Below are 23,925 nucleotides of genomic sequence, written 5' to 3' on the forward strand. Positions count from 1 at the left end.
TCCCGATAAACCTTTTGTATGTAAATATTTAATGACAGCACGCATTTCTAATTTTTCTATTGTAAAAAAATGCGAATGCGTCTTTTTTGAACACCAGTTTCTATATGGAGGAGTTGCCAGATCGAAACAAAATGTAACATGTGTTCATAACAGAGATGGAAGTTTCCAAAACACTTAACTTTTTTCTGTTTATACTGCGCTTTTTGTGCTAGGCTAAGAAGTTTCCGAACTGCCCTTGTATTACCACAACCCAAGTAATAGTTTAGTAGAAGTTCCTACGCAATCCATGGTAGAGTGTACATAAGATTCTGCCTGGTCGAACTTACTTGTTTTCTATGAGATGTAACTTCGTAAAGTGTACTCAATTTAGTTCAATTTTCTCACGAAGTAGTTCATTTTTAGCATAAAAGAGTATCCTCTATTTATTCTGTGTACATATCGAAGGACACACGCAGGACGAAATCTTACGTATATCAATCTATGTATATGAACCTAGTAGGTGATTTTAAGTCGACGTAGACATTTAGAGTACAAACGAACGGCATAAACAACGAGCTTTGCGCTTATTGTCTCAATTAATGATTACCAAATTCGTTTAAATAGAGATCATATCCTTTAAAGAGGATAGGTTATTTTACAAGTTATGTACTACTATGATCTCCCATAAACGTACATCCAATCGATTGTAATAAGCTTCTGACGGCTAAAATGTCATGGTTTCTACATGTATCCTGTCTATGGTAAAAATATCAACAATCCATGTAAAACCCCCCGTAATGTTCGTCCGTTAGATTTTAGTCGACTTTAAGTGGTGCTGAATGGAGGGCATAACACAAATAATGGCTTGCTTAGAACAAAAAGCCGCAACAGGCCTTCGCCTCAGTTCACTTGGTCGCTTTTATGACATTGTTTCTGGGTTTAAGCATGCATTGCAGTGTTTAAATGATGGTGTAACTGTGTATGAGTAGCAGTGTTGCCAAGTTGGTTTTTTTTACAAAATTCTAAATGTAGGGTTTTTTCACGTTTGGGAAGATTTCAGGGGGGAGGAAATAAAAATTAAGTTATAATTTAAGAAAAAAATGGGAATTCTTTTTCTATTTATTTGGAATTGGAAATCATTTTTAGTAGAACACCAATCATCTTTCACCGTGAGTTATAATTAAAATGTATACTAACATTGTCATTTCATTTGTAACATATCGAAATATTCGTCTCTGACCACATAAAGTATATATATTGTGGGTCGTTGGGAAATTCTGAGTCTATCTAGTGATGTCCATACGCTCGTATTTTGAAGACATGCTAACTTCCGAACGAAATAAGCTATCGAATTGAAACCAGCAGTTTAAAGTACATTCCGGAATCCTCTTTTTGAAAAGTCGTAGAATATACGCTATATATAAACCGACCTTACATTTGACTTACTGAGCCACTTGGAAAAGGAAATTTCATCCCATCCGGTTGAAATTTGGTACGCGATGTCTGTATGTGTCCTCTAACAACCATACGAAAATTAGTCCATTGCATCCCATAAGTATATACTCAAAACAATATGAACTCAATATTTCACTAAAGCCAATTTTACTTTATTTTAGTTCATGGAATTAACATAATATGTTTCGAGAAAGTTTCATTTTCTCTAATTTTTTTGCGTACATTAGTTAAATAAACTAAAAAGGGGAAACAATTATACACAAATGAAGCATAAAGATTTGCTAAATTCGTACTTCTCACAAAATAGTTTATATTTTTTTAAATTTATAAAATTTACTACAAATGGGTCCATCGTGACCTTCGCATGGCACTAAAAACATTCTGGCAATTTTGAACTCCATTTTTTATACCCTCCACCATAGGATGGGGGTATATTAACCATGTAATTCCGTTTGCAACACATCGAAATATTGTTCTAAAACCCCGTAAAGTACATATATTCTGGGTCGTGGTAAAATTCTGAGTCGATTTAAGCATGGGCCTCTTAGAGAAGCAAACTTCACCCGATCCGGATGAAATTTGGTACTTGGGGTTGGTATATGGCCTCTAACAACCATGCAAAAATTGATCCATATCGGTCCATAATTATATATAGCCCCCATATAAACCGATCCCCAGATTTGTCCTCCGGAGCCTCTTGGAGGAGCAAAATTCATCCGAACCGGTTGAAATTTGGAACGTGGTGTTGGTATATGGCCTCTAACAAACACGCAAGAATTGGTCCATATCGGTCCATAATTATATATAGCCCCCATATAAACCGATCCCCAGATTTGACCTTCGGAGCCTCTTGGAGGAGCAAAATTCATCCGATTCGGTTGAAGTTTGGTACATGGTGTTAGTATACAACCATGCGAAATTTGGTCCATATCGGTCCATAATTATATATAGCCCTCATATAAACCAATCCCCAGATTTTAACTCAGGAGCCTCTTGAAGGAACAAAATTCATCCGATCCGGTTGAAATTTGGAACGTGGTGTTAGTATATGGCCGCTAACTACCATGCCAAAATTGGTTCATATCGGTCTATAGTTGTATATAGCCGATCCCCAATCACACAAAAATTGGTCCATATCGGTTCATAATCATGGTTGCCACTCGAGCCAAAAATAATCTACCAAAATTTTATTTCTATAGAAGATTTTGTCAAAATTTTATTTCTATAGAAAATGTTGTCAAAATTTTATTTCTATAGAAATATTTGTCAAAATTTTATTTCTATAGAAAATGTTGTCAAAATTTACAACAAATAAAATTTTATTTCTATAGAAAATTTTGTCAAAATTATATTTCCATGGGAAATTTTGTCAAAATTTTATTTCTATAGAAAATTTTGTCAAAATTTCATTTCGAAGTTTTATTTCTATAGAAAATTTTGTCAAAATTTCATTTCTATAGAAAATGTTGTCGAAATTTCATTTCTATAGAAAATGTTGTGAAAATTTCATTTCTATAGAAAAATTTGTAAAAATTGTATTTCTATAGAAAATTGTGTCAAAATTTTATTTTTATAGAAAATATTGTAAACATTTTATTTCTATAGAAAATTTTTATCAAACGGAATTATATACGTATTTAATCGGTCTTTTTTTAGTTTAATATATACCACGTATGGACTAGCTTACAATTTAGAAGACGGTGTTAGGAAGTTTTAAGAATGTTACGCAACCCAAGTAATTCGATTGTGGATGACAGTTTTTAGTAGAAGTTTCATCCATGGTGGAGGGCACATAAGCTTAGGCCTGGCCGAACTTACGGCTGTATATACTTGTTTTTTCTTCAAACTACAAAAGTTTCCTTAGCTACCCAGCAAAAAAAATTGGAAGTTGTTCCACAAACATTTCTTTTAAAGCCCATCCCAGAATCCCCCATCGAGTTTTTTTCAACTTCCGATGCAGTCCTTTTGGACAAGTGCACAAACATTTCTTCTAAAGCGCATCTTGGGATTCCCCAATGATTTTTTTTCTACTTCCGATGCAGTCCTTGTGGACAGGTATTAGAAAGAACGCAATCAGGCTATTTTAAATGCAAATTTTGTACAATTAAAATTTACAAAAAAATAGAAAACTAATAAAAAAAGTAAAAAAATAATAAAAAAAAAAAATAAAAATAAATTTCATCCCCGCTGGGATTTGAACCTGTGCCGTTTGACTTTTTCGCTTCCATGGAAGTTCTTTTGAGAAGGTTTTGCAAATTACGAGAATTTTTAATTTTTTTGTTGATTTTTAATGGAAAAAATATTTTTATACGAAAATATATGCCGGAAATAAAAAATAAAAACGGTGCATGACAAAAAATAATTTTTTAGAAAAATATTTGATAATATTTGATAAAATTGCCGCTGGTGAGATTTGAACCTGCGTTTCTTATTTTTTCGTTCATACTAATAAAGAACATCTCGAGAAGCAATTAAAATGTTATTCCTTGATGTCGTATTACGATCATATCACAAACATTTGAATTGATCTTTCGACGCTTTATGCTCAATGGCGTTTGTGGCTGAGTGTGCTAAGGCGTTCTGTTATGGTGCCATGGTGTTATGGTGAACCTGGGTTTCAATCCCTGGTCGGAGCAAAAAAGTTTTTCAAATTGTAAAAATTAGATAATAGGAAAATAATTGTGTAATAAAACATATGGATGAAACAAAAAAGTGAAATTGGTTGAAATTTTTTTTTCGCTTTTTAAATTTCTTCATTCAAATTAACTTCCAGGGCACAACTTCTAAAGCAATGCAAAGGATCCAAAAAGGGAGTACTTCCGTCCTATTACAAGCCCATGTAAAATTCATTGGAGATGATCCAAGTTTGCACTACTTCCGGATCACAGATTGGGGATCCAAACTACTTTTATGGAAGCTCTTTTTTTGCTGGGTTGTGGAAGTCTTTTGATACCGGGTTTAATTTACGGAACTGAGCTCTTCGCAAATTGTGACTCCGTGACCAAAAATAGACTTAACGTGGCATTCAAGAGCATAGTTCGTTATGTGTATGGGTTACGCAGTACCGATCATGTTTCGCATGTTACAGACACCCTCTTTGGCTTTAGTTGTAATGCCCTACTTAATGTCAAGTTGTTAGTATTTCTACATAAATTGATTTACAAACGAAAACCAAGTTATCTCTATGATAGAATTCGGTTTACCAAATCTGATAGAAATAGGAATATAATACCCTTTAGAAGGATAAGTCTTGTATCCGAATGGCATTTCTTTATTGGCACAATACGTCTCTGGAATACTCTACCACCCGATATACAATGCATCAGAAACGCATCATCTTTTAAAAAGAATTTTCAAAATTTATTTCACAATTGGAATATCTAATATTAAAATTTTGCTTGTAGATATAATATTGACTCACAATTTCAATCATCAAGAATGCAATTTAATTGAATATTAAAAGTAGTTTTCTATTTTTTTTTCTATTAATATTAATATTAATTTTTATTTTATATATTTCAATTTTATTTATTTTCTTTTTATCTTTAAAATGTAATATTGTATATATTTATTATAAGTCGGAGATGTTTTAACATGTATAATCCTGCACTGTAATTATAAGATTTTAATCTTGTTGTGTAGGTACTCAATAAAAATGAAATGAAATATCTAATAAATTTTCTTGAATTTGTTAAAAAATATTTACTTATTTTTGTGATATAGGCGTGATGTTAGCGTTTGTGGGTGGGTTCACTGTTTTTTCAGTGTATATAGCCTCATATAAACCGAGCTCCATATTTGATCTCTGGAGCTTCTTAAAGGTGTAAATGTCATTCTATGTGGAGAAAATTTGGTTCGCGATGTTAGTATATGCCCTAAAGTTGGTCCATGCTGATACATAATTACCATTGCACCACGGTGGGAGCCACCACCATGCCCGCCTTGCATACACAAGGTCGTGAGTTCGATTCCTGCTTCGACCGAACACCAAAAAGTTTTTCAGCCGTGGATTATCCCACCTCAGTAATGCTGGTGACATTTCTGAGGGTTTCAAAGCTTCTCTAAGTGGTTTCACTGCAATGTGGAACGCCGTTCGGACTCGGCTATAAAAAGGAGGTCTCTTGTCATTGAACTTAACATGGAATCGGGCAGCACTCAGTGATAAGAGAGAAGTTCACCAATGTGGTATCACAATGGATTGAATAGTCTAAGTGGGCCTGATACATCGGGCTTCCACCTAACCTAACCTACATATATATAGTTCCTTTATAAATCGATCCCTAGGTAGACAAACAATTCGGCCGCAGACCATCGACATTCCAAATGGACTCAGCACCATCACACTCAACACGCATAAACCAAGAATGGCTTAAAAGGAGGTTCCACGCTTCACATCACATTTCTAGGACACTAAAGCCAATTTTAATTTATTTTAGTTCATGTAATTATTTGGAGAAATGTTTCCGTATGTAGTTAAATTAACAAAATAGTCCAGGATTTCTTCAAATTTGTAAATTTTACCATCTTGAACTTCGTATGGTGCCAGAGAAATTTTTGAAATTTTGAACTCCAATTTTTCCTTCAAACTAAGAAATTTTCATTAACACTTCAAGAAAAAGCAATTATGTCAAATCTTCTTGAATTTGTCAAGAAATATTTATTTATTGATGTGATATTATCGTGAAATCGCCGTTTGTAATACAGTTTAGTTTTTGTTTTAATTAACCTATTTTTTCTAAAACGAACAAACATTTTTTCCGGGTAGATCCACTGTTTTTTATGCGCCACTCTTGAAGATATCAAAAAAATGCAAAATAAATAGTTTTTATTAATTTGACTATAGTTTTTTTTTTTTTTGAAATACATAATGTTGGTTTTCTTTATTGCATTTTTCATTTTAGCAATGTTACTACAGGATTCTTTTTTATAAATTTGGAAAATGATTTAGTTTGGATTTTTGAAAAAAAAATTTGAATAATTCGTTTTTTTTTGTTTTGGTTTAGTGTTTAGTGTTTAGGAGGAAAACAAAACTTGACAACCCTGACGTGTTAAGTACTGGTGTACTCAACACATATCCTCTCTCTTTCAGTGGCCTATGTTGGCGGTGCTTTTAACGACCATAGTTGGGTTTTTGTTTTAAACAAAAAGAGGTCTTATTTACAATCTTCATAGAAACAAACCACAACTCCATTGTTGAATGTGAATGTGCCATGAAGGAAAGCGGAGACCATCAGTCAGGTACAGTGATATAAATCAAAATAAAAAAATGTACTTCGTGTTCCTCCGGGTTCCTCAAAGCCATTTCTCCCTTCATTTAAGAGATGTGTGCGAATATATTTCAATTTTTTGTTGGTTTCCGGTGAGGCTTTTTGTATCTCTTTTTCGATACCCTAATTCACATTGTAGACGAGTTGTAGAGCCCTACTGTCCTTGACGAATCAGCATTGTCTCACATCCTGATTCAGCTAAACAATTTCTGTTCGTACCAAACATTAAATAATATTTTTGAACATTATATGCTTGAGGTTTAAAAAGTTAAACCCAAAATCACATTTGTTACACGGAATCATATAAAAACACCCTTTTCCGACCAGGCATAGCTGGTAAAAATTAAGTATGCATAACTTATAGTTGTGCTCCATTTGAAGAGGAATTTTCTAAAAACTGTATGCGCTTTAAAGTATTTTCCATTTCTCGACAATTTTTTGCTCCCTATGGAATGGATCCAGCACTTAAACAATGACTGTCTGTCCCACATATACACGACAAGCTACATTCTCAGTAGATGACAAAACAACGTCAGAGAATTCCAATCACAAAGACAAAAGGAATTCAAGCATTCCAGTCAATTGAAGTTGTTCATTTTCCTATAGGAATTTGCACTACACAGTGGGATATATGGCTTATAAAATGGAAATTTAATGACTTTTTTTTTTATACCCTATGGGAGGAATTATACTTCGTTTGAGGGAATATACATCATAGCACAAAAAGTAAATGAAGGCAAAGAAAAGTTTTCTTTTCTGAGCAACGAAATTTTAATTTTATTTTAACTAAGTTTTCTTTTGACTCTAAAATTTTTCTTTTAAAAGCAAATAGGAAATATTAGAGACAAAATTGTTGCAATGTTTATCATAAATTGGGTTTCATTGGCTCTTAAAGAAAATATTTCTTGACAAAGGGGAATTTCGTTTGTCTTAAATTTAGTTCCGTAGGATTATATTTCACCTTTGGGTGTTTGAAGTCTATTCCTCAAAAAGTGTAATTTTGAACTGCGATAACACAATTGCTATATATGTTGCTTATAATAATGCATACTCGTCCAGAGACAAGCACATTGACATAAAAGTCAAATTCATTCGTGAAGAAGATTAGGTTAGGTATAGTGGCAGCCCGATATTTCAGGCTCAAGTGCTTTGCCTTCATTTTGTCTGTTCAGAATGAGCATTTTTAAAATGTTGCCAGCAACCTAAAATAATGCTATAATTTCAGCGGGCAGAAAAGAATTCAAAGGAGCAATCAGGGCAATAGCAGCACTATCATTTGTCGGCAGTGCTGAAAATGTCCGCAATTTGCCTCTACGCGTGGCACTATCTTTTTTCTTTTTTCACTAAACAAATTGATATTGAGATGACGAACAATCGTGTATAATTGGATCTGTAATAAGTTAAGAGGTTCAAAAAATATCGATGCATAAAGAGGAAATTTTCAACAAAAAAAATCATTTTTAAAATGTTGCCAGCAACCTAAAAAATGCTATAATTTCAGCGGGCAGAAAATAATTCAAAGGAGCAATCAGGGCAATCGCAGCACTCTCGTTTGTCGGCAGTGCTGAAAATGCCCGCAATTTGCCTCTACGCGTGGCACTATTTTCACCCAACAATTCGAAGCCTTTTCGCACTTTTGCCTGTTTTTTTAGGAAAGAACCTAAAAAGTACATTTTCCTCACAAAATGCAAAAAAAAGTGCGCACTCATTAGTCTATTCAGTCCATTGTGATAACACAGGTTGTAAACTTTTCTCTTGCACTAGTTTACACTGAAGATGTACATTTGATAAGAGTTGACTTTTCTTATGTATTTTGATCTTCTGAATTCGAAAAAAAAAATATGTTAAAAAAAATTTTTAATGGTCTGTGCTTTTTCGGCAGAAAAGGGTCACTGTAAAATATGATTTTTGTTGTGGAAAATTTGCTCTTTATGCATCGATATTTTTTGAACCTCATAACTTATTACAGATCCAGTTATACTGTTCCATACAAAATTAAAAAAAAAAAAATCGAATTCAGCAGATCAAAATACATAAGAAAAGTCACATCTCATCAAATGTACATTAAAAAAAATTATAGCCCAAACCGAACACTGAGAAATGTCACCAGCATTACTGCGATTAATCCGCCGCTGGAAAACTTATAGGTGCAAACTTTTTTATGTCCTCCAGAATCCAGAATCTATTATGTCCCTCTATACAAGTTAGGCGATACGATATGCGATCAATTTTTCACTAGTATATCCTACAAACTAGAAATGAAAACTTGAAATATTTGTTTTTGTTGACACCGCCACCAATAGAGTTTTTAATGAGAATCAAAAAAGTCTACTCAATTTTTCAAAAATTGCGATAAGTGATTTCGTTGAATTTCGATTTTGTGGAAATATCTACACGCAAAAAAAAATAATTCTTTCCTCCAAAACAAAATTTTAGACAAAAAAGATCGTTTCTCATTTGCTTTTCGCTGTAAGGAAGTTTATTTGGAAGAAAAGAATATACTTTTTGTGATAAACGTTTATTTTTTTCCAAGATGTAAAAATAATTTCATAAAGACTAACTCAAAAAAACCTTTTCTGGCTAATTGCATTTTTCCTCACAACTTTTTCACTTCTACGAGGTTTTTTAGTTCTTAGCACCTTTTTCTGTAATACAATGTAGAAGAAATTATTCGATTTTATAAATTTTTTAAATTTTACCTTTCGCCTGGACGGAGAATCGAACCGCGGACCATGAAATTTGTAAGCCAACTAGGGATGCCAGATTTTGAAGAGGCAAAAAGAGTACATTCAGCTTATAAAAAGAGCACATACGGAAAAAATAGAGCACACTTTTTCAAACAAAAGATAAACTTTTAATTCCAATTTATTGAAATATAATTCATTTAAACATAACAAAAAGGTTCATACCATAAACACAAAATAACCCACATTCAACACAAGCTAGTTTTCTTACAAACTTCGTAAGTAATTTTTTGGTGTTTTTGTGAAAAACGTTATTGAAGAAGATTGTTTACATTTAGAAGAGAACACAAAGTGACGAAGCAACATCGGTGTGCTCTTCTACGACTCTGATATATAAAGTAAAACACTATTTAATTAGAAAATAACGGCTAGGAAAATCTCTTTGTGCGACATTTACGTATTTTCAGTTTACTTTTACCATTTATTGAATCGCGTTGGATTAATATTTGCTGTGATGCATAAAAAGCGCACTTAACTAAAAATAGAGCACTTTTATGTGCTCTTTTGGCCTGTCTTGTTTTAAGAGCACATTTTGTAAAAAAGAGCACATGTGCTCTTTAAAAGAGCACGTCTGGCATCCCTAAAGCCAACACACTGGGCTACGTAGCTGTTATTGTCATCTATTGACAATTATCGTTATAAGTTATATTTATATAGCATAGCTTGTGGCGCCCAAAAGCCGATGAAACAAATTTTATTTAACAGAAACATACATTTAGTTGGGCACCGTGGAGCAGTGGTTGCTACGTCCGCCTTGCATACCAAGGTTCGATCCCTGCTTCGACCAACACAAAAAAGTTATTTTTTTACATATATTGAAGATATATTCCCAAGATTCCGAAAAGATGGTCAACATTACATACTAATATATTAAATTTTTACTATGAAACTGTAAAATGTGTCTTAAAGACAGAAAAGAACAGTGCTTGATATAAACGAAATGAACTGTGTTGTTGATTCAAAAATATATATTTTTTTGTTTTTGAAAAACTACAAATTTTGTAAAAAATTATTTTTTTGGTGATAAAAGTTTAAAATTTTGGAAAAAATTAAAAAAACTCTAACAAAAGAAAAACGTTTTCCAAACGTTTTTTTTTTTGCGTGTATTTATAGACTTTTTGAATATTTCAAAATTTTCAATTATTGAAAACCGATTCGATTCGTGCGATTTTTGAAAATCGACTTTTGTCTTGGCGACTTTTTGATCTGTTTCCAGTTGGCTAATCCCCTCGATTAGCCAACGTCAAAGTTGAAAAGTAGACTTTTGTAGCCCTAAAAGCCAAAAGCATCTGTATGAGTTTATTTAAAACAAGTATATACGGCCGTAAGTTCAGCCAGGCCGAATCTTATGTACCCTCCACCATGGATTGCGTAGAAACTTCTACGAAAGACTGTCATCCACAAATTTCAACTCACTCGGATGAAATTTGCTCCTCCAAGAGGCTCCAAAACCAAATCTCGGGATCGGTTTAGGCTATAAATGATTATGGACTGATGCGGACCACTTTTGGCATGATTGTCAAATATCACATACTACCACCACGTACCAAATTTCAACCAGATCGGATGAATTTTGCTTCTCCAAAAGGCACCGGAGGTCAAATCTAAAAGTACTAAAAGTACCAATTGCATATGGGCACTTTTAGTTTTAACCGCTGAACATTCTCGATTTTTTTCTTCTGTTGAACCAACCAGATTGTTCCAAAAACATTAGCAGACTGCTTAAGTTAACGTTTTCCAGGTCCGCCAGTAATCTAAAGTTATACAATAGTCTTTATACTTCGCGCCTATAGTTTTTGCAAAATCGCCTATCGGGCAGCGACCCCTTACAGCAGATATTAGCAGTGATATCTGACGTCTCGAGAACACTAGCATATCTTGTGTGCAGTTTAAGTTTAAATGCTTGGTGTCGTTACAATCCCTGCAATTCTCCCATCGAACATTTGCCATCATAACAGCCTTCTCACGCAGTATGAGCTTGCAGGTAGCCAGGGGCATAACAACAGATTCTAGTTCCCCTCGAATATGTAAGGTAGTCCCTAGCCTTGCCAAATCATTCGCTTCGCAGTTTGTCTAAAATTCCGTTCCTGGGAAAAGAACTCTCTTCTTTCAGCGTATCTGAAACACTCATAAATGTTGCTGAAAAAAGATGATTTTTCTTTTCCAACGGTAACACTAAAATGATAATTTATTGTATATTTCATAATTTTACAATTGCCATCTTGATTAATAAACAAGTAAGTAAAGTAGAAAGTCGGGCGGGGCCGACTATATCATACCCTAAACCACATATATGTTACATATGGGGTAACATATAGGTCTGGGAGATAAACCGCAGTTGCATATTTAAGAAAATTAAGGGGTACATGTCTATGGGTGCTTTGTGTTAATCTGACTATAGCTCATAGTCAATGTTGCCAGGGAAAATGTTCGGTTTACCCTACAAGGACAAAAAAGTTCCCTACTTTCCCATACATTCCCAAACAATTTTCCCTATATTTTTCGTTAAATTTAAAAAAAGTTTACAAAACAAAAATGGTTCTAAGTACTTTATTATCTTAAAACATGAATATGCAACGTATATAACTTAGAATATAAATTTGTATTACCACCACGGTTGCCACAAAAAAGATTACCCAAATTAGTAATCTTTTTTGTTAGATCTCTATAAAAATCAAATTTTGGAAAAGGTTTCTATAAACAAATTTTTGTGAGAAATGTTTCTATAGAAATAAAATTTTGACAAATTCTATAGAAATAAAATTTTGAGAAAAAATTCCACAGAAATAAAATTTTGAGAAAATTTTTTATAGAAATAATATTTTGAAAAAAATGTCTATAGAAATACAATTTTGACAAAATGTTCTATAGAAATAAAATGTTGACAAATTTTTCTACAGGAATAAAGTTTACCACACATTGTTAAAGATCAAGCCTTGCCGGCTTCTAATTTCCTCCTCTAGAGCCACCAAAATGTAAAAATTATTACAAATTGTGTTGAGTGAAAATGTCCTACATTGTGGCCCTACGTCCCTACATATAGGGAATTTCCCCTATTTCTAGCAACACTCGCTATGTTGATATTGCGCCTACGGAGTTAGTATGCCACTAATATTGAGCCCATTATTAAAAAAGAGAAAATCGTTAAATTAGTGTGGGTAATAAATACAAATTTGTAAAAATCGAGCAATATTCTTATGTAAGAGCTACAAGTACGTATAAGTACGATCGGCTAGTACATCAAAATTGGAAATTTGAGTAACATTGGTTAATAAATAAGAGTACTATGGCCAAATTCGGGAAAATCGAGCGATGCATATATATGGAAGCTATACCTAAATCTGAACCAATTTGCATAATATTTTGCGGATTTGATTAATACCACAAAAGGTTACCTTGTGCCAGATTTTTGTAAGATCAGTTAAGAAATGAGGCCTGTATAGTCAAACATAAGGTTATTAGGGGCGAATTTTTCAAAATCGGGTGATACATATATGGGAGCTATATCTACATCTGAACCGATTTCGATGAAATTTTGCACATATAGTTAGTACTATAGAGGACTGGATATAGCCAACTTTTAGTAAGATCGGTTAATAAATAAGGGTTCTATGGCCAAATTTGGGAAAATCTGGCTATACATATATATGGGAGCTATATCTAAATCTGAACCGATTTCGATGATTTTTTGCACATATAGTTAGTGCTATAGAAGTCTACATTTAGCCAAATTTGGGTAAGATCGGTTGATCGGTACATATATATGGGAGCTATAGCTAAATCTGAACCGATTTCGATGATTTTTTGCACATATAGTTAGTGCTATACAAGATTATATTTAGCCAACTTTTAGTAATATCGGTTGATAAATAAAGGTTTTGTGGCCAAATTTGGGAAAATCGGGCGATACATATATATGAGAGCTATATCTAAATCTGAACCGATTTGGATGAAATTTTGCAGACTTGAAGGGCGATGGAAAAGATTACCTTTGCCAAATTTGGATAAAACGATCCGTTGGATAAAACGCGCAACGTGACCCCATTTGTCGAAATCGGGCGATACATATATATGGGAGCTATATTTAAATTTGATCCGATTTCTTCCAAATTCAATAGCGTTCGTCCTTGTGCCCAAAAAACTCCCTGTACCAAATTTCAAAATCGGTTAATAATTGCGACCGGAATCCTGTGAACAACAAATACATGGACAGACGGACGGACGGACGGACACCAAGCGCTAGATCGACTCAGGAGGTGATTCTGAGTCGATCGGTATATATTTTATGGGGTCTAAAATCAATATTTCTGGTAGGCACATTTTTGGGCCGATCAAACTTATTATACCCTGACCACTATGTGGTTTAGGGTATAAAAAATCCCATAGTGCAATATTTGGTATAGGTCATGAATATACAGAAATAATGGTATACCATTTATTATAAGCTTATTGACACCTGAAGACTAGTTAAGGACCATTGTCAAGAAAAATAAAAATAATTTAGAATCATGACAAAATAATTGGAGATGAAAATTAAGAGATCCAATCTCTACCCACTTCTTTCTTGGACAAGAATAACATGCAGTGTCATACCTGTTTATATCATTTGCTAACACATATTGCTATTTTTGTTTCCTAAAAATAGGCAACTTAAAAATGTATATGATTTAAATTATATTAAATTTAACGATTTTGTAAAATATTGTAGTCGATTTAAAAAGAAAGACAACAAATTTTCCTTGCCATCAACTTGTATATCTAAAATCAGATTTTAAATATTTAAGTCAACTTTTCGATTTCAATGGAAATTCAATTGGCAAATTTGGCCATAGTCAATAGTATAGCAAACATGAATACTCGATTTGAATCAATTTTGAAAAACGTCAACAATCAATTAATAATATTTACAAAAATTACAAGAACTTGTCTTCGATAGTTGTTGTAAAAATTAAAGTCAGGTTTTCAACCTGTTCGGAATACTGTATAAGTGATCCAAGAATCATTTGAACAAAAAACTTATGGAGTGGGCATAAAAAGTCAAAAATCATATTCTCTTCCCTGTCTTCTTCTTGTTAATCGATTAGCCGATTTTTCACAACATAAAGAATCAATTTGTAGATTTCTAACCAACACAGTGACGAAATCGTTTCAGTTAACACAAAAAGTGAACATGACGGTTTTGGCACACATGACAAATCCATTAGATTGAGATTTCAGTCAAATACCGAAGGCCGATTTAAATTTTCCCATTGACAAAGAATAGTGTCGTGAGGCCAAAATACAAATGCGAGCTTTGCTCAGCATAGAACACTCATATCACTTATATAAAGTTTTTTTTTTAGCCGATAGCTTTAGATGCTATTGCTTAATAAAGGGTGATTTGTTAAGAGCTTGATAACTTTTTTAAAAAAAAACGCATAAAATTTGCAAAATCTCATCGGTTCTTTATTTGAAACGTTAGATTGGTCCATGACATTTACTTTTTGAAGATAATTTCATTTAAATGTTGACCGCGGCTGCGTCTTAGGTGGTCCATTCGGAAAGTCCAATTTTGGGCAACTTTTTCGAGCATTTCGGCCGGAATAGCCCGAATTTCTTCGGAAATGTTGTCTTCCAAAGCTGGAATAGTTGCTGGCTTATTTCTGTAGACTTAAGACTTGACGTAGCCCCACAAAAAATAGTCTAAAGGCGTCAAATCGCATGATCTTGGTGGCCAACTTACCGGTCCATTTCTTGAGATGAATTGTTCTCCGAAGTTTTCCCTCAAAATGGCCATAGAATCGCGAGCTGTGTGGCATGTAGCGCCATCTTGTTGAAACCACATGTCAACCAAGTTCAGTTCTTCCATTTTTGGCAACAAAAAGTTTGTTAGCATCGAACGATAGCGATCGCCATTCACCGTAACGTTGCGTCCAACAGCATCTTTGAAAAAATACGGTCCAATGATTCCACCAGCGTACAAACCACACCAAACAGTGCATTTTTCGGGATGCATGGGCAGTTCTTGAACGGCTTCTGGTTGCTCTTCACTCCAAATGCGGCAATTTTGCTTATTTACGTAGCCATTCAACCAGAAATGAGCCTCATCGCTGAACAAAATTAGTCGATAAAAAAGCGGATTTTCTGCCAACTTTTCTAGGGCCCATTCACTGAAAATTCGACGTTGTGGCAGATCGTTCGGCTATTCATGATGAAATGTCAAAGCATACTGAGCATCTTTCTCTTTGACACCATGTCTGAAATCCGACGTGATCTGTCAAATACTAATGCATGAAAATCCTAACCTCAAAAGAATCACCCTTTATATTAACCCTCCACCATAGATGTACACTTACTTTGTCATTTCGTTGGTAACACATCAACATTTTGGTCTTAGACCCTATAAATTACTTATATTCTGGGGCGTGGTGAAATTCTGAGTCGATTTAGCGATGTTCGTACGTCTGCGGAAATCGGCTTGACCCCACGTGATAGTAGTTTTTTTGGTTTAAATGGAGGTCGTATGGTATAGCAAATGGGTCATATCTGATCACTTTTCGCTATAGCCCCCATATAAACAGACCCCGTGCGGAGTCTCCCGCAGGAGCAAATTCCATCCGATTCGGTTGAAATTTGGTTCGAGAGGTCTCTATATATATACACCCAAAACAGAGTTTACCTCGATCCAAGGATATTGACCTTCCATTAATGATTTTAGTATTGATTCCGAGCCAAAGATGCGACTTCTTTAAAATAAAGCAATTTTTAGGGACCAAGGATCAATAAAATTAAAATTAGAATACAGATCTCAGTTATTCAATTTGTATTCACTTTCTGCGATATATTTACAAATGCCAGTTTAAAAATCCAAATTATAACAGATCCTTCAAAGCAAAAAAAAATCTTCTTAATTAAAAAATATTTTAACCAAAGATAAATATAAAGATTAAATACATCAGTGAATGTAAAGACTTTTTTTATTTGAAAAATATTTTTTTTACTTTAAGAAATTATTTCCTTAATTTAAGGGTATACGACTTTAAAGGATAGATGCAAATTTACAAGATTCGTGGCCTAATTTAATGAAAACGATTGTTACAGATTATAAACTTTCTTTCAATTTAAATTTCATTTATTAAAGAAAATGGTCTTTGATAATGTGTAAATTGCATGTCCCAAAATTTGGGCCTCATAATCTTTCATATTAGGTCAATATTTTCAGTGACCTTTTAACAACCATGAAAGAACTGGTCCATATCGGTTCAAAATTATATATACCGCCTATATATTAAATCGATATCCAGATTTGCTTACGGAACCTCTTGGGGTAGAAAATTTCATCCGATCTGGTCAAAATTTGGTACGTGATGTTAATATATGCCCTCTAACAACCATGCAAAAATTAATCTCTTATATATAGCTTCAATATAAACCGACCAACCATCTCATATGATCCGGTTGATATTTTGCGCTCTGATAACCATGCCAAATGCTTGTTATACCCTCCACCATAGGATTGTAACACATCGAAATAATGCTCTAAGACCCCATAAAGTATATATTTATATTCTGGGTCGTGGTGAAATTCTGAGTCGATCTGAGCATGTCCGCCGTCCGTCCGTCTGTTGAAATCACGCTAACTTCCGAACGAAACAAGCTATCGACTTGAAACTTGGCACAAGTAGTTGTTATTGATGTAGGTCGGATGGTATTGCAAATGGGCCATATCGGTCCACTTTTACGTATAGCCCCCATGTAAACGGACCCCGAAATTTGGCTTGCGAGGCCTCTAAGAGAAGCAAATTTCATCCGATCCGGCTGAAATTTGATACATTGTGTTAGTATATGGTCTTTAACAACCATGCAAAAATTGGTCCACATCGGTCCATAATTATATATAGCCCCCATATAAACCGATTCCCAGATTTGGCTTGCCGATCCTCTAAGAGAAGAGAATTTCATCCGATCTGGCTGAAATTTGGTACATGGTGTCAGTATATGGTCTCTAATAACCGTGCAAAAATTGGTCCACATCGGCCCATAATTATATATAGCCCCCATATAAACCGATCCCCCGATTTGGCTTTCGGAGCCTCTAAGAGAAGCAAATTTCATCCGATCCGGCTGAAATTTGATACATTGTGTTAGTATATGGTCTTTAACAACCATGCAAAAATTGGTCCGCATCGGTCCATAATTATATATAGCCCCCAAATAAACCGATCCCCAGATTTGGCTTGCGAAGCCTCAAAGAGAAGAAAATTTCATCCGATCCGGCTGAAATTTGGTACATGGTGTTAGTATATGGCCTCAAACATCCATGCAAAAATTGGTCGAAAGGTCCATAATTATATAAAGCCCCCATATAAACCGATCCCCAGATTTGACCTCCGGAGCCCCTTGGAAGAGCAAAATTCATCCGATTCGGTTGAAATTTGGTACGTGATGTTAGTATATGGTATCCAACAACCATGCATGAATTGTTTCACATCAGTCCATAATTATATATAGCCCCCATATAAACCGATCCCCAGATTTGACCTCCGGTGCCTTTTGGAGAAGCAAAATTCATTCGATCTGATTAAAATTTGGTACGCGGGTTTACTATATGATATTTAACACCCATGCCAAAAGTGGTCCATAATCATATATAGCCCCCATATAAACCGATCCCGAGATTTGGTTTTGGAACCTCTTGGATGAGAAAATTTCATCCGAGTCAGTTGAAATTTGGTACATTGTGCTAGTATATGGCCGTTAACAACCATGCCTAACTAGGACCATATCGGTCTATAGTTATATATAGCCCTCAGATAAATCGATCCCCAATCACACAAAAATTGGTCCATATTAAGTTCATAATTCATTCATAACTTCATAATATTCCAATGCTGGCTCTCTACCACGTATGGACTAACTCACAACTTAGATAACGATGTTAGGAAGTTTTAAGGTACCACAGCCCAAGTAATTCGATTGTGGATGACAGTCTTTCGTAGAAGTTTTTACACAATACATGGTGGAGGGTACATAAGATTCGGACTGGCCGAACTTACGGCCGTATATACTTGTTCACAATTACACTAGTTTACACTCAAAATGTACACTTGATAAAATCAGCTTTTCTTATGTATTTTGAGCTGCTGAATTCGAAAAAAATGTTTAAAATTTTTTATGGAACAGTTTTTGAGATATCCCGTTAATTTTAAATTTTCGCTCTTTTGTTTACTAAACACAATATATCTCGAGTTATAAATGTCCGATTATAACGATATTGATACTTAACTGAAAGGTAATAAGAATCGCGTGTAAATGGATTTGTGATAAGTTAAGTGGTTCAAAAAAAAAATATCAATGCGAAAAATCAAAATTTTCAAAAAATCGTATTTTACAATGGACCTTTTCCGCCAGAAAAGTATAAACCATCTTCATTTCTCTTCGTGGTCGTATAGACGATAATCTAACGTAAGTAATAAGGCCAACTAGAAGAAAAACGACCTAAAATGACAAAGTTATAAGCAATTGAGTGAACAAATCCGATGGCAAATCATGCAAATATGAGCCAATCACCCACACACAAATTTCTCTCCGCCATAGAGAAATGCATTTTTGTGTGGGTGAGTGGCTCATATTTGCATGACTTGCCATCGGATTTGTTCACTCAATTGCTTATAACAGATATACTCCCAAGCAGAGCAGTTCAACAAGTACACTTTCCGAAGATAAATTTAAAGATTTTACCTATGAACACTGAAAAAATATTGTCGTGAGGTCAAAGATTTCATGTCTTTACAATACGAATACAAATTTTGCTTAACATAACTAGAAGACGCATTTCTCTAATATACATTTTTTTCCTTCTCCTTCCTTCTCGTTATAATGAAGTGATTTCACTTAAAAATGGGTATTATAACAGTAAAGAGAAAATGTTTGGGCTAAGGTCAACTTGACTTAAATAACTCAGAATATATTCTTACTTCAGTTTTCCGCTTCTTTGGATCGGAAACAATACCAAAATCGTTAGTGCAAAGACAAAGTCGTTAGTAGCGGGCATGCCTGTTTTATTATTATTGTGTAATATATCCAGAAAAATCACTAAAAATGTTTTCTACCGAGAATTATTGCTAGTGTTTCTGGCAGCAAGGGTTAGAAAAAATGCAGTTTTGTCAATATTTCAGTAGAAACATATCGAGAACAAAAAAAGCTCAAAACCGTTACAAATGCCATGAAATGATTTTTTTCCCCGGTTGAGAGACTTTAAAAAATCCTGATCTAGCAGTTGAAAATCGCGATTGCTTCAGTTGGTAGAATTCTACCAAAAATGCTAAAATTTTTACTGTTTGGTACATTTGTAGAATTCTTGATGTTTTGGTAGATTTTTCAAAATCCTCCTCTCCGACTAAAAGATGATAAATTTTCTACATATATTAAAGTACAATTTTGACAAAATTGTCTATAGAAATAAAGTGTTGAAAAATGTTTCTATAAAACAAATTGAGAAAATAGAAAATTTTCTCAATTTTTTTTTTTAAATAAATAAAATTTTGAGAGAATTTTCTATAGATAAAACAATTTGTGAAACTTTTTTTATAGAAATAAAATTGTGAGAAAATTTTCTATATAAATAAAATTTTGAAAAAATTTTCTATAATAATAAAATTTTGAGAAACTTTCTTATAGAAATAAAATTTTGAGAACATTTTCTCTTGAAATAAAATTTTAAGAAAATTTTCTATATAAATAAAATTTTCTGTATAAATAAAATTTTGAGCAAATTTTCTATATAAATAAAATTTTGAGCAAATTTTCTATATAAATAAAATTTTGAGAAACTTTTTTATAGAAATAAAGTTTTGAGAAAATTTTCTCTAGAAATAAAATTTTGATAAAATTGTCTATAAAAATAAAATTTTCAGAAATTTTTCTATATAAATAAAATTTTGCGAAAATTTTCTATAGAAATAAAATTTTGAAAAAATTTTCTATAGAAATAAAATTTTGAAAAAATTTTCTATAATAATAAAATTTTGAAAAAATTTTCTATAATAATAAAATTTTGAGAAACTTTCTTATAGAAATAAAATTTTGAGAACATTTTCTCTTGAAATAAAATTTTGAGAAAATTTTCTATATAAATAAAATTTTCTGTATAAATAAAATTTTGAGCAAATTTTCTATATAAATAAAATTTTGAGAAACTTTTTTATAGAAATAAAGTTTTGAGAAAATTTTCTCTAGAAATAAAATTTCGATGAAATTTTCTATAAAAATAAAATTTTCAGAAATTTTTCTATATAAATAAAATTTTGCGAAAATTTTCTATAGAAATAAAATTTTGATAAAATTTTCAATATAAATAAAATTTTGAGAAATTTTTCTAAAGATAAAAATATTTGAAAAACTTTTTATAGAAATAAAATCGTTAAAAATTTTCTCGAGAAATAAAATTTTAATAAACTTCAAAATACGTTGCTTTTTTAAGTTGGTAGATTTTTGTTAAAGTTTTGGTAAACAATTTTTGGCACGAGTGGCAACAGTGATGAACATCTAAATTGGTAACGCATCATATGAGGAAAGCAATTCACTTCTCACCATACCCAAGTGAGATTGATCTTGCAGGATACAGGTATGAGTACTTAGGATTGCCTTGTGTCACTATCGTGCACTGAGTATGCAAAGACATACCCAAACCCAAGTAGTGTATATATATGCACTCATTGTCCTCAAGTTCAACGAGGCAGTTGTGACCCTATATGCCTACATTTGGAATAATCAATACATTTCCATTATTCTGGATCAACTTTGATGCCTGACAAAGGGATAAGGAAGTGAAGCAACATGAACAACATAGTATCTCTGGTTATTTCAATTTCCTGCATTAATTCTCATAACTGTTGCCTAGGCTTTGGATGAGGATGGTGCAATGAAGTGTTTGGTTATCTCAATGCCATTGCAGTGCAATACTCAGCAGGACTATTGTCATTGTAGCCACCAGTAGCGAGTCGAGTACCTTCTCATATTTGAATGTGGATATAAGAAGAAGAAGCAAAAAGAAAAAACAAACTTGCCATAGTTAGTAACACAGAGAGAGAGAGAGAACTACTTCATGTGCTCCATTGTTCCAAATGGTATCTTGCCATTGCACACCTGAACGAATTACCGGCACAGCTAATGGGAATATATGATCTGTGTAATTGGATGATATATGATATGAATGTTAATGTGAGCACAATACACTGCAACACTATGCCGTTCTTATTTCATTCTGTAATTATGTGCTTTAAGTTCAGGTAATATTTAAAACCATTTTTTAGTGAAATAAAAGGAACTAAACATCATTAGGAATTTGCTAGGCCATGTATAAAATAATATAAATTCTAGTAAAAAATAATATGTAAAATTTTAAGGTTTTTAATTATTTATTAGATTTTACCCAAAGTATTTTCAAGAACCAAAAATAGGCTGCCTGCCCTCTAATATCCTGAAACGGTTTCCATTAAAAAAATAGTTTCCGAAAAAGTGGTTTGTATTCCCAATTTGTGATCCGGAAGTAGTGTAAACCAGAGAACTGCAACCGGTGGCTTTTTTTCGTATTGCCATCTTACTCACAAAATGTCGGTGGCAGTGAGTAAGACACCAATAACGTACCATGCGATATTTTACATTGATACAGATGCGATAATAAAAACACCACTAGTATATAACAATGTTCGTATGCAGTGTCTTGCAATCTTAAACCAATCGACATCGTAACAACGCTTGGTAAACAAAAAAACGAGTGTGGCACTTAAGTGTGATTGCACTCAACAACAACAATTACCAGCAGTTGGCATTAGCTCAAGAGAATTGAGAGAGTAACCAATTTGTGTGATTGCTTTACTACGGTGTTTTCGAGAGACCAACACTCATACTAACAAACAACGACAGTCGTCGGTTGCATTGGATATTGGCGGTTGAATTTTTTTTTACCAATTGGTGTTTTAAGATTGCAAATATTGGTGTTTACTAAATACACTGGTCGGTTGCGGTGGATCGCAGCCATTCTCTGGTGTAAACTTCGATCATCTCCAATGAATTTTGCATGGGCTTGGCATAAGACGAAAGTACTCCATTTTTGGATTCTTTGCATTGCTGTAGAAGTTGTGCCTTGGAAGTTCAGTTGGATCAAGAAATTAAAAAAAAAATCTAAAAAACAAAAACTTTTTCCTTCAATTTCACTTTTTACACCCACCACCATAGAATGGTAACGGGGGTATAATAAGTTTGTCATTCCGTTTGTAACACATCGAAATATCGATTTCCGACTATATAAACTATATATATTCTTGATCAGGGAGAAATTCTAAAACGATATGACCTTATCCGTCTGTCTATCTGTCTGTTGTAATCACGCTACAGTCTTCAATAATGAAGCAATTGTACTGAAATTTTGCACAAACTCGTCTTTTGTTAGCAGGCAGGTCAAGTTCGAAGATGGGTTATATCGGTCCAGGTTTTGATATAGTCCCCATATAAACCGGCCTCCAGATTTGGGGTATTGGGCTTATAGATATATACAATTAGACCAGTGTAGACGTGTTTTGTTGAAGCTCCCAAAAAATTAATATTTTTTTGAAGAACAAGAACAATAGACTGTGTGAAAAGGTTATATACCATAAAATACTGTGACTGTGCCCCAGCTAAAATAATAGAACTTTCACTAAATCGCTTAAAACTATTATATTCTCAAAAATAATAAAAATCAAAAATTGCCAAACACGAATAGAGTGCATAAAACAACACATCATATAGATCGATCTCTTTATTTTATTTCTTTGGCTTATAGAATCCGTAGTTTTTATCCAATTTGCCTGAAATTGCAAATCTAGAAGTATTGTAGGACCACTAATACGTGTGCCGAAAATGGCATGTATTGGTCCATGTTATGGTATATCCCCCATATAGACCGATCTTCTGATTTTACTTCTTGGGCTTATAGAAACCGTAGTTTTTATCCAATATGCATGAAATTGCAATGAAATCTGGAATTATTGTAGGACCACAAAGAGATGCGCCGAAAATGGTGAGTATCGGTCAATGTTTTAGTATAGCCCCCATAAGACCGATATTCCAATTTAAATCCTTGGGTTTCTAGAAACCGAAGTTTTTTTCCAATTTGTCGAAAATTGTAAATATACTGATATTTTAGACTCATGAAAACGTGTATAGGATTTAGTATTTATCGGTCCATTTGGTAAGGCCTCCATAAAAACCGATTTAACATCATGAGAGTATAGAAGGCGATCGTGAAAACTGCTTGAAACTGAATGTAAAATTTCCAGATTTTACTTCTCGTAATCATTTAAATAATGGAGATAAACAACTAAAGATTTTAGATTTCAAATCAAGGCGATATTTAATCATTTTCTTGCACACTTACAAGAGATGTTGTTAATGATTCCTCTAAAACTCAAACAAAAATGGTTATTATAAATCCAGAATCTCTATATCAGATTTGGGAT

The 23,925-nt window shown here is 33.4% G+C and overlaps 1 protein-coding gene across 14 annotated transcripts in view; it reads right to left on the reverse strand.

Annotated features, from left to right (window-relative positions):
- Positions 1 to 23,925, reverse strand: part of pHCl-1 (pH-sensitive chloride channel 1) — a 466,217-nt gene that overhangs the window by 335,816 nt on the left and 106,476 nt on the right. The window lies entirely within an intron of this gene.

This window comes from Haematobia irritans, chromosome 4 (genome assembly GCF_050003625.1).
Source record: "Haematobia irritans isolate KBUSLIRL chromosome 4, ASM5000362v1, whole genome shotgun sequence".
NCBI classification, from domain to species: domain Eukaryota; kingdom Metazoa; phylum Arthropoda; class Insecta; order Diptera; family Muscidae; genus Haematobia; species Haematobia irritans.